The sequence below is a fragment of the Bos indicus genome, chromosome 3 (assembly GCF_029378745.1).
Source record: "Bos indicus isolate NIAB-ARS_2022 breed Sahiwal x Tharparkar chromosome 3, NIAB-ARS_B.indTharparkar_mat_pri_1.0, whole genome shotgun sequence".
NCBI lineage: Eukaryota > Metazoa > Chordata > Mammalia > Artiodactyla > Bovidae > Bos > Bos indicus.
The window spans coordinates 96,737,599-96,758,801 of record NC_091762.1 but is presented as its reverse complement, the minus strand read 5'-3'; the positions used below and the strand labels follow the sequence as shown (position 1 = coordinate 96,758,801).

The 21,203-nt window shown below is 36.4% G+C and overlaps 1 protein-coding gene across 5 annotated transcripts in view; it reads right to left on the bottom strand.

Moving 5' to 3' along the window:
- The window catches only part of AGBL4 (AGBL carboxypeptidase 4), a 1,471,661-nt gene that overhangs the window by 1,234,536 nt on the left and 215,922 nt on the right, over nucleotides 1-21,203 (bottom strand). The gene's annotated exons all lie outside the window — the stretch shown is intronic.

Sequence of the window (21,203 nt, the reverse complement as noted above, 5' to 3'; positions counted from 1 at the left end):
GTACACTATATACAGCAAGTGGCAAGCACCCTTAAAACAAGCAAAAACCACAACCAAACTTCAGTTTCCTGGTTAGAAAAAAAAAATGATAACACCCTGTGTCTTTTGTATTAAACTTTATGGCATACAAGTTATCTCTAATATATTTTACTTTATTTAATTCTCACAACACAGCTATGCAATTTGTACTGTATTTTGTACATTTTCAAACTTTTATCAGAACATGTTACGAGAATATACAAGCAGAGTAAGGGTTAAACAAAAATTAGAAGTAGTTTCTACATAAAAATAATAACGGTAAAATCACAAACAACCATAAAATTAATTTCCCTTTCCTCCACCAACAAAAACAGGCATATCAAAAGTTTAAAAACTTAAGTGTGACTCCAATTCTTTGTCTCTCCTCTCTCCACCTAATATTCTAATGAGTAGTAAGTTACCCAAAATTTTAACACTGGGATGGGATAAAAAATAAAAGCAAAGAGTCTGGTGAATTCCCAAACTAGTTAATAAACCAGAAAAAGAAGAGTAAACACAACTACAGAAAGCAACAAAGCAATTGATTGAGAAGTCAGTATGGTCTGCATTTGAGAGCACAGCAATATCCTACTTTAACAGTAAGGTCTTACTAAATAGCAAAAAGAATTATATTCAATATCCTGGGATAATCTATAATGGAAAAAAAATTTTTTTAAAAAAGAATGTGTGTGTGTGTGTGTGTGTGTGTGTGTGTGTATGTGTGTGACTAGGTCACTTTGCTGTACAGAAGAAATTAACACAACATTTTAAGTCAACTATATACTTGTTAATTTTTTTTTAAACCCATAAGTCATCACAAAAAAATGAGCTCTAGTCTTTCTCCAAAAGAACACTCAGAATTAAACTTTATATGCACCAAAGTTCTAAATTATTTCTAAATCACTAGTTCTATTGATAGGTCACTTCTTTTTCTGAGCACCAGTTGTAGTAGACAGAGTACTAGCCTAGGAATCAGCAGACCTGAATTCTAGCTCAATTGACCCACTGTGCAATAATGGGTAAATTACCTACCCTCTCAAGGTCTCATTTGCAAAATAAGAATATTGAGTTACCTAACTTCTAAGGTTCCTTTCAGCTGTAACATTATTTGGCTGCCTGATTCTAAGATTGATCTAAATGATCCAAGATAAGCCTTCCTTCAAAACCAAATCAATTAACCTTAGGGTGATTTTGTCTGCTCTCATTAAAATATGGCCTGAGAACCAGACGACTCCTCCTTCCAGAACCAGGATGATCAGACACCTTGAGTTAAGTAGACACATTGCCAAGGTCCAGCCCCAGTGGATCCAGGGAAATTCGAAGGGGAGATGGCTTCGGCAATCAGGATATGATAGTTTTAATTAAATATTAATTAGAGATATAAAGATTAATAGAATAAGGATAGCTCAGTAGGAAAATTCAGTGAAGAAAAGAGGCTGAATAACTTGGTTTACGTGGAAAGCTAATAAAATTCCAAGGCAAGGAATTTACGTCACCTATGTAGGCCACAGGCGTCCTCCTGTCCTCCCGAAGGAGAGGAGACACTAAGGCCTCCCCGGTCAGATCTTAGAAGCCCAGGCATAATTAGTAGGCTTGACGAGCCTCCGCATTCCAGATGGGGATTCAGCCAGAAGGTGAGAGAAAGAACGACGTGGGGAGACCAGTCTTTCAAGGAACTGATCCCATTTTTTATTTTTCCAGGGTCTGTTTTTATACACTGAGATGTTATACAAAAGTCACACAGGGTCAGCAGTCCTGACTTTTATTAAAGTCAGGTGCTTCATACAAATGTATACAGAGGTCTTAGGGGTGTTACATCATCTTCTGGCCAGGGGGCCTGCTGACAATTTATGACCCTCTCCTTGTGACAGTTGTCAGTCAACCAGAACACTTATTTCTCTAAGGGTGATTATTCTTAAAACAGATGCCACCTTCTGAAGGTAAGGGTGCAGTAGGTTTTAATTAAGGAAAGAATTTGCTTAGCCTAAGGTCTAACGTGATTAATATCAAAGGCTAATACTTATTTCTTCTATATATATATTAATGTGTATAAGGGCAGGGGATGTGGAGACTTAGCAGTAAACATTGGCTCAACAAATGAAAAACCCTTCACCAATACAATTTCTAATCAGCCTACTATACTATACTAATAGTTTTCTAATTTCTCTAAAGAACCTGTTTTTAGAAGGTTTAAAGCATCTCGTGCCTCTCACAGTTGGGAGGCTGTGAGCAATCACATGAGGCTGGACAAGCCTGTCAGGCAGGCTAGAGAACCTTCAGAGGAGTTTGTAGATTGAAACACTCCTGCCCAGGAATTATTATTAACTGGAGCTGTAAGTTAACTCCTTCTCTGAAAGAGGTGGTGGGGGACAGCCCCCCATAAAGTCAGAAGTGTAGGTGAGAGAACAAAGCAGTAAAGTAGGCAGACTCTGGTTTGGGGGGGTAGATGCTCGAGAATTTCCAGGGGGACTCCTGAGGCTCCATCCCACCTTTGCGTATGTCCAGCCTCCTTCCTCATGACCTTTGACACAGGCGGAGGTCCTCACGCTGGCTCCTGGCAACACGTTATTTTTTTAAATGCATTGATGGGAAAATACAAACAAGAGCTAATTAAAACCAAAAGCTTTTAATTTTTCTAGCTTCATTGTCTTCAGAATTTCCAAGGAGATTCATCAATGGAATTGGTCCTTTCAAATATTATCATTCAAAAATATTTACTAAGGCTTCTTTTGTAGAAGAAGGAACATTTATTATATGAGAGCACTGAACTTAAAATCAGAAGATCTAAACTCAAGTTTTATCTCTGTCACTTACTAAGTGACCTTGGAAAATTAACCCATCTGTGTACAACCTCTGCTTATTCAACTATAAAGTAGGATTCATAATAATAGAAACATGAATATTTATCTCCAGGCTAATTAATATGAACATTAATTTTAACTAATACATAACTGATATTAACATGAATTTTCAACAGAAAATTAACATTTTCTGAGCATTTCTACATGTCACATACTGTCCCAAATGCTTGGTATATTGATATATTTAATTCTTACAACAACCCCCAACTGGTAGGACCTCATTTTACATATGAAAAAAAGAATAGGACAAATATATAAAATAACTTAGCCAAAGTCATTATACCATGTAAGCAAGTATGAGTCAGAACTGGGATTTGAATTCAAACAATATGTCTCTAGTCACTAGACAATCAGTTCAGTTCAGTTCAGTCACTCAGTTGTGTCTAACTCTTTGCAACCCCATGAACCGCAGAACGCCAGGCCTCCCTGTCCATCACCAACTCCCAGAGTCCACCCAAACCCATGTCCATTGAGTCGGTGATACCATCGAACCATCTCATCCTCTGTCATCCCCTTCTCCTCCTGCCCTCAATTTTTCCCAGCATCAGGGTCTTTTCCAATGAGTCAGCTCTTCACATCAGGTGGACAAAGTATCAGAGTTTCAGCTTCAACATCAGTCCTTCCAATGAACACCCAGGACTGATCTCCTTTAGGATGGACTGGTTGGATCTCCTTGCAGTCCAAGGGACTTTCAAGAGTCTTCTCCAACACAACAGTTCAAAAGCATCAATTCTTCTGTGCTCAGCTTTCTTTATAGTCCAAATCTCACATCTATACCTGACCACTGGGAAAACCATAGCCTTGACTAGATGGACCTTTGTTGGCAAAGTAATGCCTCTGGTTTTTAAAATGCTGTCTAGGTTGGTCATAACTTTCCTTCCAAGGAGCAAGCATCTTTTAATTTCATGGCTGCAATCACCATCTACAGTGATTTTGGAGCCCAGACAATAACTTTTACTAAAAAAACCTGGTTGAAAGAATAGGAAGATAATACACCTTGAAAGTACAGCATAAGTTATAATTCTTAATAAAAAATTACACAACACAAAGTGAAAAAGCTATTTTTGACCTCCAAAAGTTCATGGTTGAAAAAGTAAACATTAACGTGCAATTTCAACATTAAAGGAAAACAAGAATTTTATTTTGTTTTTAAATCTGGAGCACTATAAATGGATTTTGATTAATAATAACATCTTAAAATCATTGCTATATATTGTATCTAAAAATAAAAAAAATATGTATTAAAGCCTACAGTTCCAAAATTATTTCAGATCCTTTATATTATTATAGCCTCACCATGACCCCATAATGAGTAAGCTGAGATTCAGGAATCTTTAGTGCTTGCTTAAGTTCATTCTTTAAAGCACCAGAGGAAGTCCCCAAAACAAAGACTTCACGTTACACTGTACTGCTCTTTGGAATGGGCCTTCCTGATGGCTCAGCAGGTAAAGAATCTACCTGCAATGCAGAAGACACAGGAGACTTGGGTTCATTCCCTGGAAATGGCAACCCAGTCCAGTATTCTTGCCTGAAAAATTCCATGGACAGAAGAGCCTGGTGGGCTACAGTCCAAAGGGTCTCAAAGAGTCATATACGACTGAGCGACTGAGCAGCAGCAGCACCTCTTTGGAATATACCATAGCTACAGTCAATTCGTTTATTGACTGATTCAGTCACTTATTCATTCAAAAAGGGCTACAGTATGTGCTATAAAATAGAACAGAAAGTAAGTCCAACAGGTGCGGCCTTTGCTTTTACTAAGTTTGAAAGTGAAGTTGCTCAGTCGTGTCGGACTCTTTGCGACCCCATGGACTGTAGCCTACAAGATTCTTCCATCCATGGAATTTTCCAGGCAAAAGTACTGTTTACAGTCCCGAATAATAATAAGCATCTGGTATTTGGTCTTCTGTAACTACTCTATTGGCCTTCTTCACCTCTCCTATGAGGAGTATTCTCTCTGTGTGTTTGCAGGAAAAAAACAAAGTTTTTCTCATATTACCAGTAATATTTCAACAAAGTGCCAATGTATGACATTCTGATTCTGAACACAGAAATTTGAAATAAGCTGATTATGCCTTTATGTCATCTGGTTCCCTCTACCTATATGAAAGGAGAGAAGAAAACAAATAGGAATCTAAAATATAGGACAAACACACACACGCACACACACAAAGTAGATTTTAAACACTGACATGTCAATAGTCATGTTAAATATAAATGGGCTAAATATTATAAATAGACTCAAAAATTATTCTGGATAAAAATAACAACATATGTAGCAGTGGGATTGCTGGGTCTTATGGTGGTTTTATTCCTAGTTTTTTAAGGAATCTCCACACTGTCTTCCATAGTGGCTGTATCAATTTACATTCCCACCAACAGTTAGTGCAAGAGGGTTCCCTTTTCTCCACACCCTCTTCAGCATTTAATGTTTTTATTCCTAGTTTTTTAAGGAATCTCCACACTGTCTTCCATAGTGGCTGTATCAATTTACATTCCCACCAACAGTTAGTGCAAGAGGGTTCCCTTTTCTCCACACCCTCTTCAGCATTTAATGTTTGCGGCTTTTTGATGATGGTCATTCTGACCAGTGAGATGATATTTCATTGTAGTTTTGATTTTCACTTCTCTAATAATGAGTTATGTCGAGCATCGTTTCATGTGTTTATTAGCCATCTGCATATCTTCTTTGGAGAAATGTCTGTTTAGGTCGTTTTACCAATTTTGATTGGGTTGTTTGTTTTTTCTGGTATTGACCTGATGACATGCTTGTATATTTTGGAAATTAATCCTTTTTCAGTTGTCTCATTAAATTAAAAATACATAAAAAAACATAAATTTCCTGATACCAAGAAAAAATAAAAATGCATATAGCTTATAAAGAAATTTTTCATATTTAAGAACAAAGAAAGACTGAAAATAAATGGTCCTTTCAACTATCATCATCCAAAAATATTTACTGAGCCCTAAGTTGTAGAGAATACAATACTTATTTTTTCAATGAATTATTAATTTTATAACAGGAAAGACACTATCAAAAAGAAAGCTAATGTAGCTATATTTATCTCAGACTAGGTAGACTTCAAATCAAGAAACTCACTAGAAATGAACAGAGACATTTCATGATGCAAAAAAGGTAATTGCATCAAATTGATAAAATTGATAAATTGATAAAAATATCAAAAAATATACATCTAATAATAGATCTTCAAAATACATAAGTAAACTTGGACAAAATAAAACATGGAGACAACTTTATAAATACAGTGAGAAATGTGAACACACCAATTCCACAAACCAAGAAAATATTCAGAAAGGATTTAGGCAATTTGAAAATGTGACTTAAAAGTATTTCTAGTCCTAATTACAGAATACTTTTCATTTATACACCTACAGAATATATATCCTTTTCAAAAGCCCATGGTACATTTACAAAATTAATCATACACTGGTCCATAAACGAAGTCTCAGCAAATTTCAAAGGAATCTGTATTATACTGCCTATGTTCCCCTATCATAGTGATAGTATTTTATTTTATTTTTTTTTAGTGATAGTATTTTAAACTAAATCATAATCAATATATGTCAAGCAAAATTTGTTCGACGTAGCTAAATCATTTCTAAGATGGAAATATAAATGTACACATACATATGGATTGATTTTTATTAATTTATACATAATATAAAATGTATTATGAAAATCAGTTATCTAAGCTTCTATTATTTGTTGTTGCTGTTCAGTCGCTAAGTCACGTATGCTTCTTTGCAATCACACAGACGGCAGCAGGCCAGCCTCCCCTGTCCTTTACTATCTCCCAGAGATTGCTAAAATTCATGTCCATTGAGCCAGTGATGCTATTTAACCATCTCATCCTCCATCGCTCCATTCTCCCTCTGCCTTTAATCTTTCCCAACACCAGGGTCTTTTCCAGTAAGTTGGCACTTCGCATCAGGTGGTCAAAGTACTGGAACTTCAGCTTCAGCATCAGTCCCTCCAATGAATGTTCAGGGTTAAATTCCTTTAGGATTGACTGGCTCTATCTCCTTGCTGTCCAAGAGATGCTCAAGAGTCTTCCCCAGTACCACAATTTAAAAGCATCAATTCTTTGATGCTCAGCCTTCTTATGGTCCAGCTCTTACATCTGTACATGACTACTGGAAAAATCATGGCTTTAAGTATATGGACTTTTGCTGGCAAAAGTCCTGGGCCTTAGGAAGCATCGCTACAAACAAAGCTAGTGGAGGTGATGGAATTCCAGTTGAGCTATTTCAAATCCTAAAAGATGATGCTGTGAAAGTGCTGCACTCAATATGCCAGCAAATTTAGAAAACTCAGCAGTGGCCACAGGACTGGAAAAGGTCAGTTTTCATTCCAATCCCAAACAAAGGCAATGCCAAAGAATGCTCAAACTACCACACAATTGCACTCATCTCATATGCTAGTAAAGTAATGCTCAAAATTCTCCAAGCCAGGCTTCAGCAATATGTGAACCCCGAACTTGCTGATGTTTAAGCTAGTTTTAGAAAAGGCAGAGGAACCAGAGATCAAATTGCCAACATCTGCTGGATCATTGAAAAAGCAAGAGAGTTCCAGAAAAACATCTATTTCTGCTTTATTGATTATGCCTAAGCCTTTGACTGTGTGGATCACAATAAACTGTGGAAAATTCTGAAAGAGATGGGAATACCAGACCACCTGACCTACCTCTTGAGAAATCTGTATGCAGGTCAAGAAGCAACAGTTAGAACTGGACATGGAACAACAGACTTGTTCCAAATAGGAAAAGGAGTATGTCAAGGCTATATATTGTCACCCTATTTATTTAATTTATGCAGAGTACATCATGAGAAACGCTGGGCTGGAAGAAGCACAAGCTGGAATCAAGATTGCTGGGAGAAATATCAATAACCTCGGATATGCAGATGACACCACCCTTATGGCAGAAAGTGAAGAGGAACTAAAAAGCCTCTTGATGAAAGTGAAAGAGGAGAGTGCAAAAGTTGGCTTAAAGCTGAACATTCAGAAAACTAAGATCATGGCATCTGGTCCCATCACTTCATAGCAAATAGATGGGAAAACAGTGGAAACACTGTCAGACTTTATTTTGGGGGGCTCCAAAATCACTGCAGATGTTGACTGCAGCCATGAAATTAAAAGACGCTTACTCCTTGGAAGAAAAGTTATGACCAACTTAGATAGCATATTCAAAAGCAGAGACAACAAAGGTCTGTCTAGTCAAGGCTATGGTTTTTCCAGTGGTCATGTATGGATGTGAGAATTGGACTGTGAAGAAAGCTGAGTGCCAAGGAATTAATGCTCTGGAATTGTGGTGTTGGAGAAAACTCTGAGAGTCCCTTGGACTGCAAGGAAATCCAACCAGTCCATTCTAAAGGAGATCAGTCCCGGGTGTTCTTTGGAAGGACTGATGCTAAAGCTGAAACTCCAATACTTTGTCCACCTGATGAGAAGAGCCAACTCATTGGAAAATACTCTGATGCTGGGAGGGATTGGGGCAGGAGGAGAAGGGGACGACAGAGGATGAGACGGCTGGATGGCATCACCAACTCAATGGACGTGAGTCTGGGTGAACTCCGGGAGTTGGTGATGAACAGGGAGACCTGGCGTGCTCCAATTCATGGGGTCGCAAAGAGTTGGAGACGACTGAGCAACTGAACTGAACTGAACTGATAAATCAACTAAGTATACAGAACTTTCCTTTCAACAGTAAAATATACATTTTCCTCAAGTTTACCGGAATATTCTTCAGAAAAGACTACAACACAGAGTATAAAACAAGTCTTAAAACATTTAACACGAAGGAAATCATGCACAGTAATCTCTCCAAACAAAACGGAAGGAAATTACTAATCAGTAACAAAAGGAAATTTAAGGAATTCAAAAACATTTAGAAATGACACAACAAATTCATAAATAACAAAGAGGGTCAATTAAGAAATCAGAAAGAAAGTTACAAAATATCTTAGCATGAATAAAAAAAAGCTACTATCTATCAGAATCTGTGGATGCATAGAAAGCAGTACTTATACAGAAATATGTAGCTGCATATGCTTACATTTTAAAAAAAGAAAGATCTTAAAGCAATAACCTAATCTGCCAACATTTCACCTTTTGAAGCTTAAAAATAATGTGAACTAAAGGCAAAATAAAGGAAATAATAAAGGATTGACACAAATGAAACAGATAATTGAAAAAAATTGAGAAAAGCAATGAAACAAAAAATTATTCTTTTAAGCGATCAATAAAATAGACAAACTTTTATCTACACTGACTAAGAAAGAAAGAGGACACTAAATTTGTAAAATCAGTAGTAGGAGGATATACTATGACCAATTGCAGGCTAACGAATTAGATAACCAAGATGATATAAGGAAAGTTCTAGGAAGACACAAAACTGACTAAAAGAAGAAATACTAAAAGAAGAAATATCTATAGACCTAAACAAAAGTACTGATTTAATAATCAAAAACTTCACATCAGGAAAAACCCAAGTGTCTTCACTGATGAATTTATAGAACTTTTCAAGGAAAATTAACACCATCCTTAACAAACTATTGTCCCAAAATGAAGAAGCAAAAACACTTCCCAAACTCATTCCTGAGGTTGTTTGTCTTGATACTACAAAGACATCACATGAAACCTAGACGTCAATAACAGTAATGAATACTGACCCCCAATCCTCAATGAAATACTAGCAAGCCAAATCCAGTATTTTATGAAAATGACTGAACATCACAATAAGTGGGACTTATACTGGAAATTCAGTGTTGGTTCAACATATGAAAATCAATGTAATAAACAAGATTACTAGAAGAAACGACAAAAACACATGATCATCTCAACAGACACAGAAAAAGAACTTCACAGAGTTTTATACTTTCCATGATAAAAAGCACTGGAAGACAAATGAACATAAAGGAATTTTTTTTAAATCTCACAGCTAATTAGCATACTTAATGGTTCAAGGCTGAACATTTTCCCCCTATGATCTGGGGTATAAGTATGTTTGCTCTTGCAATTTCTATTTAACATTGTAGTTAATATTCTAGCAAGGGTAAGTAGGCAAGAAAAAGAAACAAAAGGATTCATACTGAAAAAGCAGAAATAAAATTATATTTATTTGCTAATGATACGATCTTTTATAGAAAAAATCCTAAGGAATGTACAGGCAAAAAATGAAGACTAAGTTAAAAAAAATATTTCATCAAGGTTGCAGGATACATATCATATAAAAATCAACTGGATCTCTATACAGAAGCAATGAATAAGTTCAAAACGAGATTCAAAAATAATGTCAAGATAATATCAGAGAAAATTAAATACTTGGATTAATTTAACAAAAAGCATAAGTAAACAAAGAATGTAAGGTTATTTTAACATTTGAAAAATCAGGCAATGTACTTCACCATTTTAACAAGGAAGGAGAATAACCATATTATTATTCCAGTAGATACAGAAAAAAAACATTTGACAAAATCCAACATACACTCATAAAAAAGCTTTCCTGAAATGAATAATACTTGGAAATGTTCTGTAATTATAAGTGGCATGCATTGAAAAAAAGAAAAACCCACAAAACTTAAAGCTAATCAGTTTAGTTCAGGCGATCAGTCGTGACCAACTCTTCGCAACCCCATGGACTCCAGGCCTCCCTGTCCATCACCAACTCCTGCAGTTTACCCAAACTCAGGTCCATTGAGTCGGTGATGCCATACAAACATCTCATCCTCTGTCATCCCCTTCTCCTTCTGCCTTCAATCTTTCCCAGCATCAGGGTCTTTTCCAATCAGTCAGCTCTTCGTATCAGGTGGCCAACGGATTAAAGTTTCAGCTTCAACATCAGTCCTTCCAATAAACACCCAAGACTGATATCCTTTAGGATGGGCTGGTTGATCTCCTTGCAGTCCAAGGGACTCTCAAGAGTCTTCTCCAATGTCACAGTTCAAAAGCATCAATTCTTCTGTGCTCAACTATCTTTATAGTCCAACTCTCACATCCATACATGACTACTGGAAAAACCACAGCCTTGACTACATGGACCTTTGTTGGCAAAGTAATGTATCTGCTTTTGAATATGCTATCTAGGTTGCGCATAGCTTTCCTTCCAAGGAGCAAGTGTCTTTTAATTTCATGGCTGCAGTCACTGCTGCTGCTGCTGCTACTAAGTCGTTTCAGTCCTGTCCGACTCTGTGCAACCCCATAGACGGCAGCCCATCAGGCTCCACCGTCCCTGGGATTCTCCAGGCAAGAACACTGGAGTGGGTTGCTATTTCCTTCTCCAATTCATGAAAGTGAAAAGTGAAAGTGAAGTCGCTCTGCAGTGATTTTGGAGCCCCAAAAAATTAAGTCAGCCACTGTTTTCACTGTTTCCCCATCTATTTCCCATGAAGTGATGGGACCAGAAGCCATGATCTTAGTTTTCTGAATGTTGAGCTTTAAGCCAACTTTTTCACTCTCCACGTTCACATTCATCAAGAGGCTCTTTAGTTCTTCTTTACTTTCTGCCATAAGGGTAGTGTCATCTGCATATCTGAGGTTACTGATATTTCTCCCGGCAATCTTGATTCCAGCTTGAGCTTCTTCCAGCCCAGCATTTCTCATGATGTACTCTGCATATAAGTTAAATAAGCAGGGTGGCAATATACAGCCTTGATGTACTCCTCTTCCTATAGGAAGCAGTCTGTTGTTCCATCTCCAGTTCTAACTGTTGGTTCTTGTCCTGCATACATATTTCTCAGGAGGCAGGTCACGTGGTCCGATATTCCCATCTCTTGAAGAATTTTCAAAAGTTTCTTGTGATCTACACAGTCAAGGCTTTGGCATAATCAATAAAGCAGAAATAGATGTTTTTCTGGAAATCTCTTGCTTTTTCCATGATCCAGTGGATGGTGGCAATTTGATCTCTGGTTCCTCTGCCTTTTCTAAAACTAGCTTGAACATCAGGAAAATCCTGAGTCATGTATTGTTGAAGCCTGGCTTGGAGAATTTTGAGCATTACTTTACTAGCATGTGAGATGAGTGCAATTGTGCGGTAGTTTGAGCATTCTTTGGCATTGCCTTTGTTTGGGATTGAAAGGAAAACTGACCTTTTCCAGTCCTGTGGCCACTGCTGAGTTTTCCAAATTTGTTGGCATATTGAGTGCAGCACTTTCACAGCATCATCTTTTAGGATTTGAAATAGCTCAACTGGAATTCTATCACCTCTACTAGCTTTGTTCATAGTGATGTTTCCTAAGGCCCACTTGGCTTCACATTCCAGGATGTCTGGCTCTAGGTCAGTGATCACACCATCATGGTTATCTGGGTCATGAAGATCTTTTCTGCATAGTTTTTCTGTGTATTCCTGCCACCTCTTCTTAACATCTTCTGTTTCTGTTAGGTCCATACCGTTTCTGTCCTTTATTGAGCCCATCTTGGCATGAAATGTTCCCTTGCTATGTCTAATCTTCTTGAAAAGATCTCTAGTCTTTCCCATTCTATTGTTTTCCTCTATTTCTTGGCACTGATCACTGAGGAAGGCTTTCTTATCTCTCCTTGCTATTCTTTGGAACTCTGCATTTAGATGGGTATCTTTCCTTTTCTCCTTTGCTTTTCACTTCTCTTCTTTTCACAGCTATTTGTAAGGCCTCCTCAGACAGCCATTTTGCTTTTTTGCATTTCTTTTTCTTGGGGATGGTCTTGATCCCTGTCTACTGTACAATGTCACAAACCTCTGTCCATAGTTCATCATGCAACCTGTCTATCAGATCTAGTCCTTAAAATCTATTTCTCACTTCCACTGTATAATCATAAGGGATTTGATTTAGGTCATACCTGAATGGTCTAGTGGTTTTCCCCACTTTCTTCAATTTAAGTCTGAATTTGCCAATAAGGAGTTCATGATCTGAGCCACAGTCAATTCCTAGTCTTGTTTTTGCTGACTATATAGAGCTTTCCCATCTTTGGCTCCAAAGAGTATAATCAATCTGATTTTGGTGTCGACTATCTGGTGATGTCCATGTGTAGAGTCTTTTCTTGTGTTGTTGGAAGAGGGTGTTTGCTATGACCAGTGCGTTCTCTTGGCAAAACTCTATTAGCCTTTGCCCTGCTTCATTCTGTACTCCAAGGCCAAATTTGCCTGTTACTCCAGGTGCTTCTTGACTTCCTACTTTTGCATTCTAGTCTGCTATAATGAAAAGGACACCTTTTTTGGGTGTTAATTCTAAAAGGTCTTGTAGGTCTTCATAGAACCATTCAACTTCAGCTTCTTCAGCATTACTGGTCGGGGCATAATCTTGGATTACCATGATATTGAATGATTTACCTTGGAAATGAACAGAGATCATTCTGTCATTTCTGAGATTGCATCCAAGTACTCCATTTAAGACTCTCTTGTTGATTATGATGGCTACTCCATTTCTTCTAAGGGATTCTTGCCCACAGTAGTAGATATAATGGTCATCTGAGTTTAATTCATCGATTCCAGTCCATTTTAGTTCACTGATTCCTAAAATGTCGACATTCACTCTTGCCATGTCCTCTTTGACCACTTCCAATTTGCCTTGATTCATGGACCTAACATTCCAGGTTCCTATGCAATATTGTTCTTTACAGCATTGGACCTTGTTTCTATCACCAGTCACATCCACAACTGGGTGTTGTTTTTGCTTTGTCTCCATCTCTTCATTCTTTCTGGAGTTAGTTCTGCACTGATCGCCAGCAACATATTGAGCACCTTCAACATGGGGAGTTCATCTTTCAGTGTCCAATCTTTTTGCCTTTTCATACTGTTCATGGGTTTCTCAAGGCAAGAATGCTGAAGTGGTTTGCCATTCCCTTCTCCAGTGGACCACATTTTGTCAGAACTCTCCACCATGACCCATCCTCACTTAATACTTTAAGATTTTATTGCTTCTCCCTGAGATCAAGAATAAGGAAGTACATCTTCATCACTTCTATTCAACATCATTCTGGAGTACTAAACTTTGCAATAAGGCAAGAAAGACAAATCAAAGGCATAAAAGCTATGAAAGAAGAAATAAAAATATCCTTACTTACAGAAGATAATGTTTACATTTTAAAAAATCTCAGAACATCTACAAAAAACTACTTGAACCAAGAAACAAGTTCAGCAAAGTCATAAGATACAAAGTCAAGATAAATACAAAATCAGTTGTACCAGCATCAAACAATTGTACTACCAACTAGTAAATGGAAATGTAAACTTGAGAACCATATTCAAAGTACCATTATAACCTCAAAACACCTGTCCAGATCTTCTACAACAAAAGTTACAAAATATTGCTGAGAGAATTTGAGAAATACCTATGCAAAAGGAAATACATGTTGTATGTTCAGAGATGAAAGACTCAAAATTGTTAAGATGGCAACTCTCCTAAATATATATGTATATTTACATATAGAATTTTTACATATTTACATATAGAAATGTAGAAATTGAACTTACATATAAGTTCAATAGAATGATAATCAAATCACAGAAGTCTTTTTGTAGAATTGACTGGTTAATTGTATAAGAAAATACAAAGAACCAGTATAATCAAAGCAATTTAATAAAGAAAAAAGAGCAAAAACTGTTAAAAAAGAAGTTACAGTAATCAAGATAGCTTGATTTCAAAACAATATATAGATCTATAGATACACAGATCAGTGGAACAGGTAACAGTCAGAAATAGACCTACACATATATAAGCAATTGATTTGCAAGACAACTCAATGAGGAATTATAAGTCTTTCCAACAAATAGTGCTGAAAATAAGGATCAATTCTTACTTAAAATCATACATAGAAATTAACCCAAAATAGATCATAAATCTAAATGTAAGATCTAAAATTATAAAACTTGTAGAAGAACACATGAATGAAAATTTTGCAGTCTTTGATTAGGTAAAGATTTCTTCTATAGAACACCAAAAACATGAAACATTAAAGAAAAATGATAATTGGATTAAAAAACACTTTCATTTTTTGAAATACACTATTATGACATGAAAAGGGAAGCCACAGAGTGGCAGAGGGTACCTGCCAACCTCTACAAAGGCCTTGCGTCCAGAATGTACAAAGAGCTCTACAAATCAAAATTAATATGAACAATTCAACCAGAAAATGAGCAAAAAATTTTGAATAGACACATCACAATAAAAGATGAGTGCCCCTAAACCATAAAATATGCCAAACTCCATTTATTATCAAAGAAATACAAATTAAAACTATGATGACCACACACCTATCAGAATAGCTTTTTTAAAAAAAGAATAGCTCGGTTCATTTTATTAAGAGATGGATTTTGATAATTTTATTATGCTTCATAAGCATCAAAATTAGTAATATACCTAATTATTATCAATTATATGTTAATAATAGCCCAATAACTTATTCCAGAAGTGTTTTTCATCTTTATTTTTTAAGTTATGGGAAATAAGTTTTTTAATATGTACATATATACATGTATAGCAGATTTTGTTGTAAGAGGCAGGATAAAGTGATCACTAAGACTTTCAAGCCAAAAAAATATATAGTGTATTAGGATATTTCTGTGGGTAATGTAAAAGGAAAACATGATTTTATGTACAAAGAAGAAACAATGTACCTTTTCTGCTTAGAAAAGTCTGCTGATTTACTATTAAATGAATAATAACAGCTAACTATTATATACTACTATGTGCCAAAAACTCATCAAATTACCAAATTCTATAAACTCATTTAAACATAACAACTCCAGAAGCTAAGCTACATTATCAATCTCACCTTACTAGGAGGAAACTAAGATACAGAGACATTAAGTAATTTACTTAAGGTCATAAAACTAAGTATAGTGTCAGGACAAAAGAGTGAGCTAAGAGGCCAGACTCAATCTGTGTCATCTCATTAATGTCAAATAATTCATACAGTCTAGATCTGAACCCACCTACTTCAACTTGGGTATTTTATTTTATTCATCAAAGAAAATTTTAATCCAGTAAGATATCTTTGTATTTTAACGGTGGCACAGTCCATTTACCTTGGTGCAATTACTGACTTTTTTTTTTCCTTTTTTTTAATTTATTTTTTTTATTTTTTAACTTTACAATATTGTATTGGTTTTGCCATATATCAACATGAATCCGCCACAGGTATACACGTGTTCCCCATCCTGAACCCTCCTCCCTCCTCCCTCCCCATACCATCCCTCTGGGTCGTCTTTTTAACATCTTGTTTTTCCTAATTATCTTTCTTTTATCGTGTGTCTCTTGCCTCCTCTTCCACTAATCAGGTTTTCTTTGTCTCTATTCCCTTTCTGTCAGTTTGGAAGTTTACATTCTATTTATGTTCTCCTGTTATTATCCTTAAATTTCAAAAGAGCAATACTTGGCATAAAGTATAAATTTAAATATCTGTACCTTCCTCTCCTCAAAATTCAAGAATATTAGATCAATCACTCTCTTATATTATCTTTCTCCCTCATGGTTTTGAAGAACTTCTCTTTATTTATAGTCATTCTGCAGTTTCACGGCTATTAATACATATCAGAGAGAAGTGGTTTGAAGGATACAGTTTTAGTTATTTTACAGGAGTTGTATTTACAATATGAAAGATTCATGTCTTTCATAAGTCATTACTTTGAATATTGCCTCTATGTGACTGTTTCCTGGAATTCTTCATCTTAATATAACTTAAGTTCTCTTCTATACATTTCATCTATATTCATCTCTGTGATGGCTCAGCCCTGTCTTCTACTTCATTAATCTATCTTCAGTTGTATAATGAGATATTTAACCCAGCCTCAGAGTTTTTAATTTAACCTAACTTCAGAGTTATACATTTTGATGATTATATATATTTCATTTTCAGACGTTCAACTTGGTTCTTTTATAAACATATATGATTTATTTTTATAATAACTTTTCTTGACTTTTTGAGTCCTACTTTTACACCTTTAATCATTTTAAACACATGCACTTATATCTTCTCTTTAGAAATTTTTGGAGTTTTATCCTAGTATTTGTTGAGTTTGCTACTTCCCATCCACAGTATACTGTTTCTTTCTGTGTTTTAAAATATTCGTTTTTAAATTCACCTACACTATCTGTTTGGAGAAGGCAACACCCCACTCCAGTACTCTTGCCTGGAAAATCCCATGGACGGAGGAGCCTGGTAGGCTACAGTCCATGAGGTCGCTAAGAGTCGGACACGACTGAGCAACTTCACTTTCACTTTTCACTTTCATGCACTGGAGAAGGAAATGGCAACCCACTCCAGTGTTCTTGCCTGGAGAATCCCAGGGACGGCGGAGCCTGGTGGGCTGCCATCTATGGGGTCGCACAGAGTCGGACACGACTGAAGCAACTTAGCAGCCACACACTATCTGTTGGAGTAGGAAATGGCAACCCACTCCCGTATTCTTGCCTGGAGAATCCCATGGACAGAGGAGCCTGGTGGGCTACAGTCCATGGGGTCCCTAAGAGTCGGATATGACTGAGCAACTAATACTTTCACATTATCTGTAGAATCCCTGCACTTTGTAAAAATCCCTGTGCTGATCCTTCTCGGAAGGTATGATCCTTCTGGGTTTTTGTGGTTTTGCATTTGTTTCTTAAAAGCACTCCAGAAATGTCTCCATCCTGTAACTACTTTTTAAATTAAATTTTCATTTGGGAAAAATGGCATTGCATTAAGAAGACATGGAAATTTTGATCCCCAAACCATGGTATAATACCATAGGTACAAATTTTAGGGAAGACTGTCTATTCTGTTCTTGTGTATTAGAAAGATCATAATCCAAAGGTTAGACAGACATAAACTCAAATCATAGCTCTGCCATTTCCTAATTCTAAAGCTTTGGGCATATCTTTTAAGTGCTCTAGACTTTAGGTTTCTTGTCTGTCAAAGGAGATTTTAAAGAAAGATTTTATTCACAATATTCTTATAAAGATTAAATGAGATCATGTATATAATTACCTAGTCAGTGCTTCAGCCCAGAATTACTGGAGTCATCTTGGAATCTTAATTTCATATTGATAATTAACCCATCAAGGAATACTTTTAGGAACATAAGGGATTACTACAAGCAACAAGATGCCAATAAATTTGACAACCTAGAAGAAATGGACAAATTTTAAGAAAGGTACAACCTACCAAGCCTGAACCAGGAAGAAGTAGTAAACATGAACAGATCAAACATAAGTACTGAAACTGTAATTTTAAAACTTCCAACAAACAAAAGTCCAGATCCAGATGGCATCACAGGAGAATTCTATCAAAACTTTTAAAAAGAGTTAGCATCTATCCTTCTCAAATTCTTCCAAAACATTGCAGAGGAAAAAACACACCCAAGATCATTCTCAGAGGCCACCATCACTCTGATACCAAAACCAGACAAAGATATCACAAAACCTGAAAATGATAGGCCAATACCACTAATGAACATAGATGCAAATATCCTCAACAAAATACTAGCAAACTGAATCTGACAACACATTAAATGGATCATTCACTATAATCAAGTGGGTTTTAACTCAGGGATGCAAGGATTCTTCAACATATGCAAATTAATTAATGTGATACACCATATTAACAAACTGAAGAATTAAAATCACAGGATTATCTCAATAGATACAAAACAAAGATTTTGACAAAACTCAGCACCCATTTACAATAAAAACTGTGGCATAGAGAGAACCTACCTCAACAAAATAAAGGCCATATATGACAAACACATAGCAAATTTCATACTCAACAGTGAAAAACTGAAAGCATTCCCTCCAGGATAATGAGGAAGACAAAAATATCCTCTCTTGAACTCTTATGCAACATAATTTGGGGAGTGTTAGCCACAGCAATCAGAGAAGAAAAGGAAATAAAAGGAACCCAAATTGGAAAGAAGAAGTAAAACTGTTAACCCTATGTTAACAGTTGATAGGCCATGATAGATGGACTATCATGTCATCTACTGTTTGTAGATGACATGATACTATATATAGAAAATCCTAAAGATCTTACCAGAAAACTACTATGGCTCAGCAATGAATTTGGTAAGATTACAGGATATAAAATTAATCCACAGAAATCTCTTGCATTCCTATACACTAGCAATGAAAGATCACAAAGAGGAATTATGGAAACAATTCCATTTACCATCACATCAAAAAGAATGAACTACCTCAGAAGAAACCCGCATAAGGAGGCAAAAGACCTGCACTCAGAAAACTATAAGACATTGATGAAGACAATCAAAGACGACACAGAGGGAGAGATATACCATGTTCCTGAATCATAAGGATCAATATTGCCAAAATGACTCTACTACCCAAAGAAATCTACAATCTACAAATTCAATGCAATCTCTATCAAACTATCAATGGCATTTTTCAAAGAATTAGAAAAAATTCAACATTCAGGAATATAAGAGATTACTACAAGCAACTGTATGCCAATAAATTTGAATGTGAAAAACTCAACATTCAAAAAACTAAGATCATGGTGTCCAGTCCCGTTACTTCATGGCAAATCGATTGGGAGACAATGGAAACAGTGACAGACTTTTCCTTGGGCTCCAAAATCAATGTGGATGGTGACTGCAGCCATGAGATTAAAAGACGCTTGCTCCTTGGAAGAAAAGCTATGACAAATCTAGACAGTGTATTAAAAAGCAGAGACATTACTTTGCTGACAAAGGTCTGTTTAGTCAAAGCTATGGTTTTTCCAGTAGTCATGTACTCATGTGAGAGTTGGGCCATAAAGAAGGCTAAGCACTGAAGAACTGAAGGTTTCAAACTGTGGTGTTGGAGAAAACTCTTGAGAGTCCCTTGCACTCCAGGGAGATCAAACCAGTCAATCCTAAAGGAAATCAACCATGAATATTCATTAGAAGGACTGATGCTGAAGCTGAAGCTCCAGTACTTTGGCCCCCTGATGCAAAGCGCTGACTCATTGGAAAAGACCCTGATGTTGGGAAAGACTGAAGGCAAGAGAAGAAGGGGATGACAGGGGATGAGATGGTTGGATGGCATCATTGATTCAATGGACATGAGTTTGAACAAACTCTGGGAAATGATGAAGAACAGGAAAATTTGGCATGCTGCAGTCCACGGGGTCACCAAGAGTCAGACATGACTGAGCAACTGAACAAGAACAACAAGAAAAAAAACTAGTTTTTATAGAAACACAACAATCCTGGGAAAGAAAAATAGAGCTCTGACTTCAGACTATACTACAAAGCTTCAGAAATCAAACACAGTCATACTGGCTCAAAAACAGAAATAAAGATCAATGGAGCACGATAGAAAGTCTAGAGATAAACCCACACACCTGTGTTCACTATGACAAAGGATTCAACAATATGCAATGAGGAAATGATAGTCCTTAATAAGTAGCCCTGAGAAAACTGGACAGCTATATATATATAAAAGAATGAAATTAGAATATTCTCTAATAACATACACAAAAATAAACTCAAAATGTATTAGCAGCCTAAATGTAAAGCCAGATACCAGAAAACTCTTAGAAGAAAACACAGGAAGAACACTCTCTGACATAAATCGCAGCAAGATCTTTTTTGGTCCATCTCCTAGGGTAAAAATCAACAAATGGGACCTAATTAAACTTAAAAGCTTTTGTATAGCAAAGGAAACCATAAACAAAACAAAAAGACAACCCTCAGAATGGGAGATGATATTTTCAAACAAAGCAACTGAAAAGGGATTAACCTCCAAAATATAAACAATTTATGCAGCTCAGTATCAAAAAAAAAAAATTGGTCAAAGATCTAAATAAAAATTTCTCCAAAGAAGACATATATATGGCCAACAAACTCATGAAAAGATGCTCACATCCTCATATTAGAGAAATGCAAATGGAAACTACAGTGGAGGATCACCTCTCAGAAGTCAGAATGGCCATCATCAAAAATCTACAAACAGGTCTTCTCTGGTGGTCCAGTGGTTAAGAATCTGCCTGCCAGACTTCTATCCCTGGGCTGGGAAGATTCCACATGCCGCAGGGCACCACTACTGAAGTTCATATGCCCTAGAGCCTGTGTTCCGCAACAAGAGAAGCCACCACAATGAGAAGCCCATGCACTGAAACTACAGAGTAGCCTCTGCTCACCACAACTAGAGAAAGTCTGCACATAGCAAAGACCTAGTGCAGTCAAAAATAAATAAAACTTTTTAAAAATCTACAAACAGTAAATGCTGGAGAAGGTGTGGAGAAAAGGGAACCCTCTTATACTGTTGGTGGGACTGTAAACTGGTATGGTCACTATAGATAAAAGTATGGAGGTTTCCTAAAAAAAAAAAAAAAAAAAGTAGAGCTACCATATGATCCAG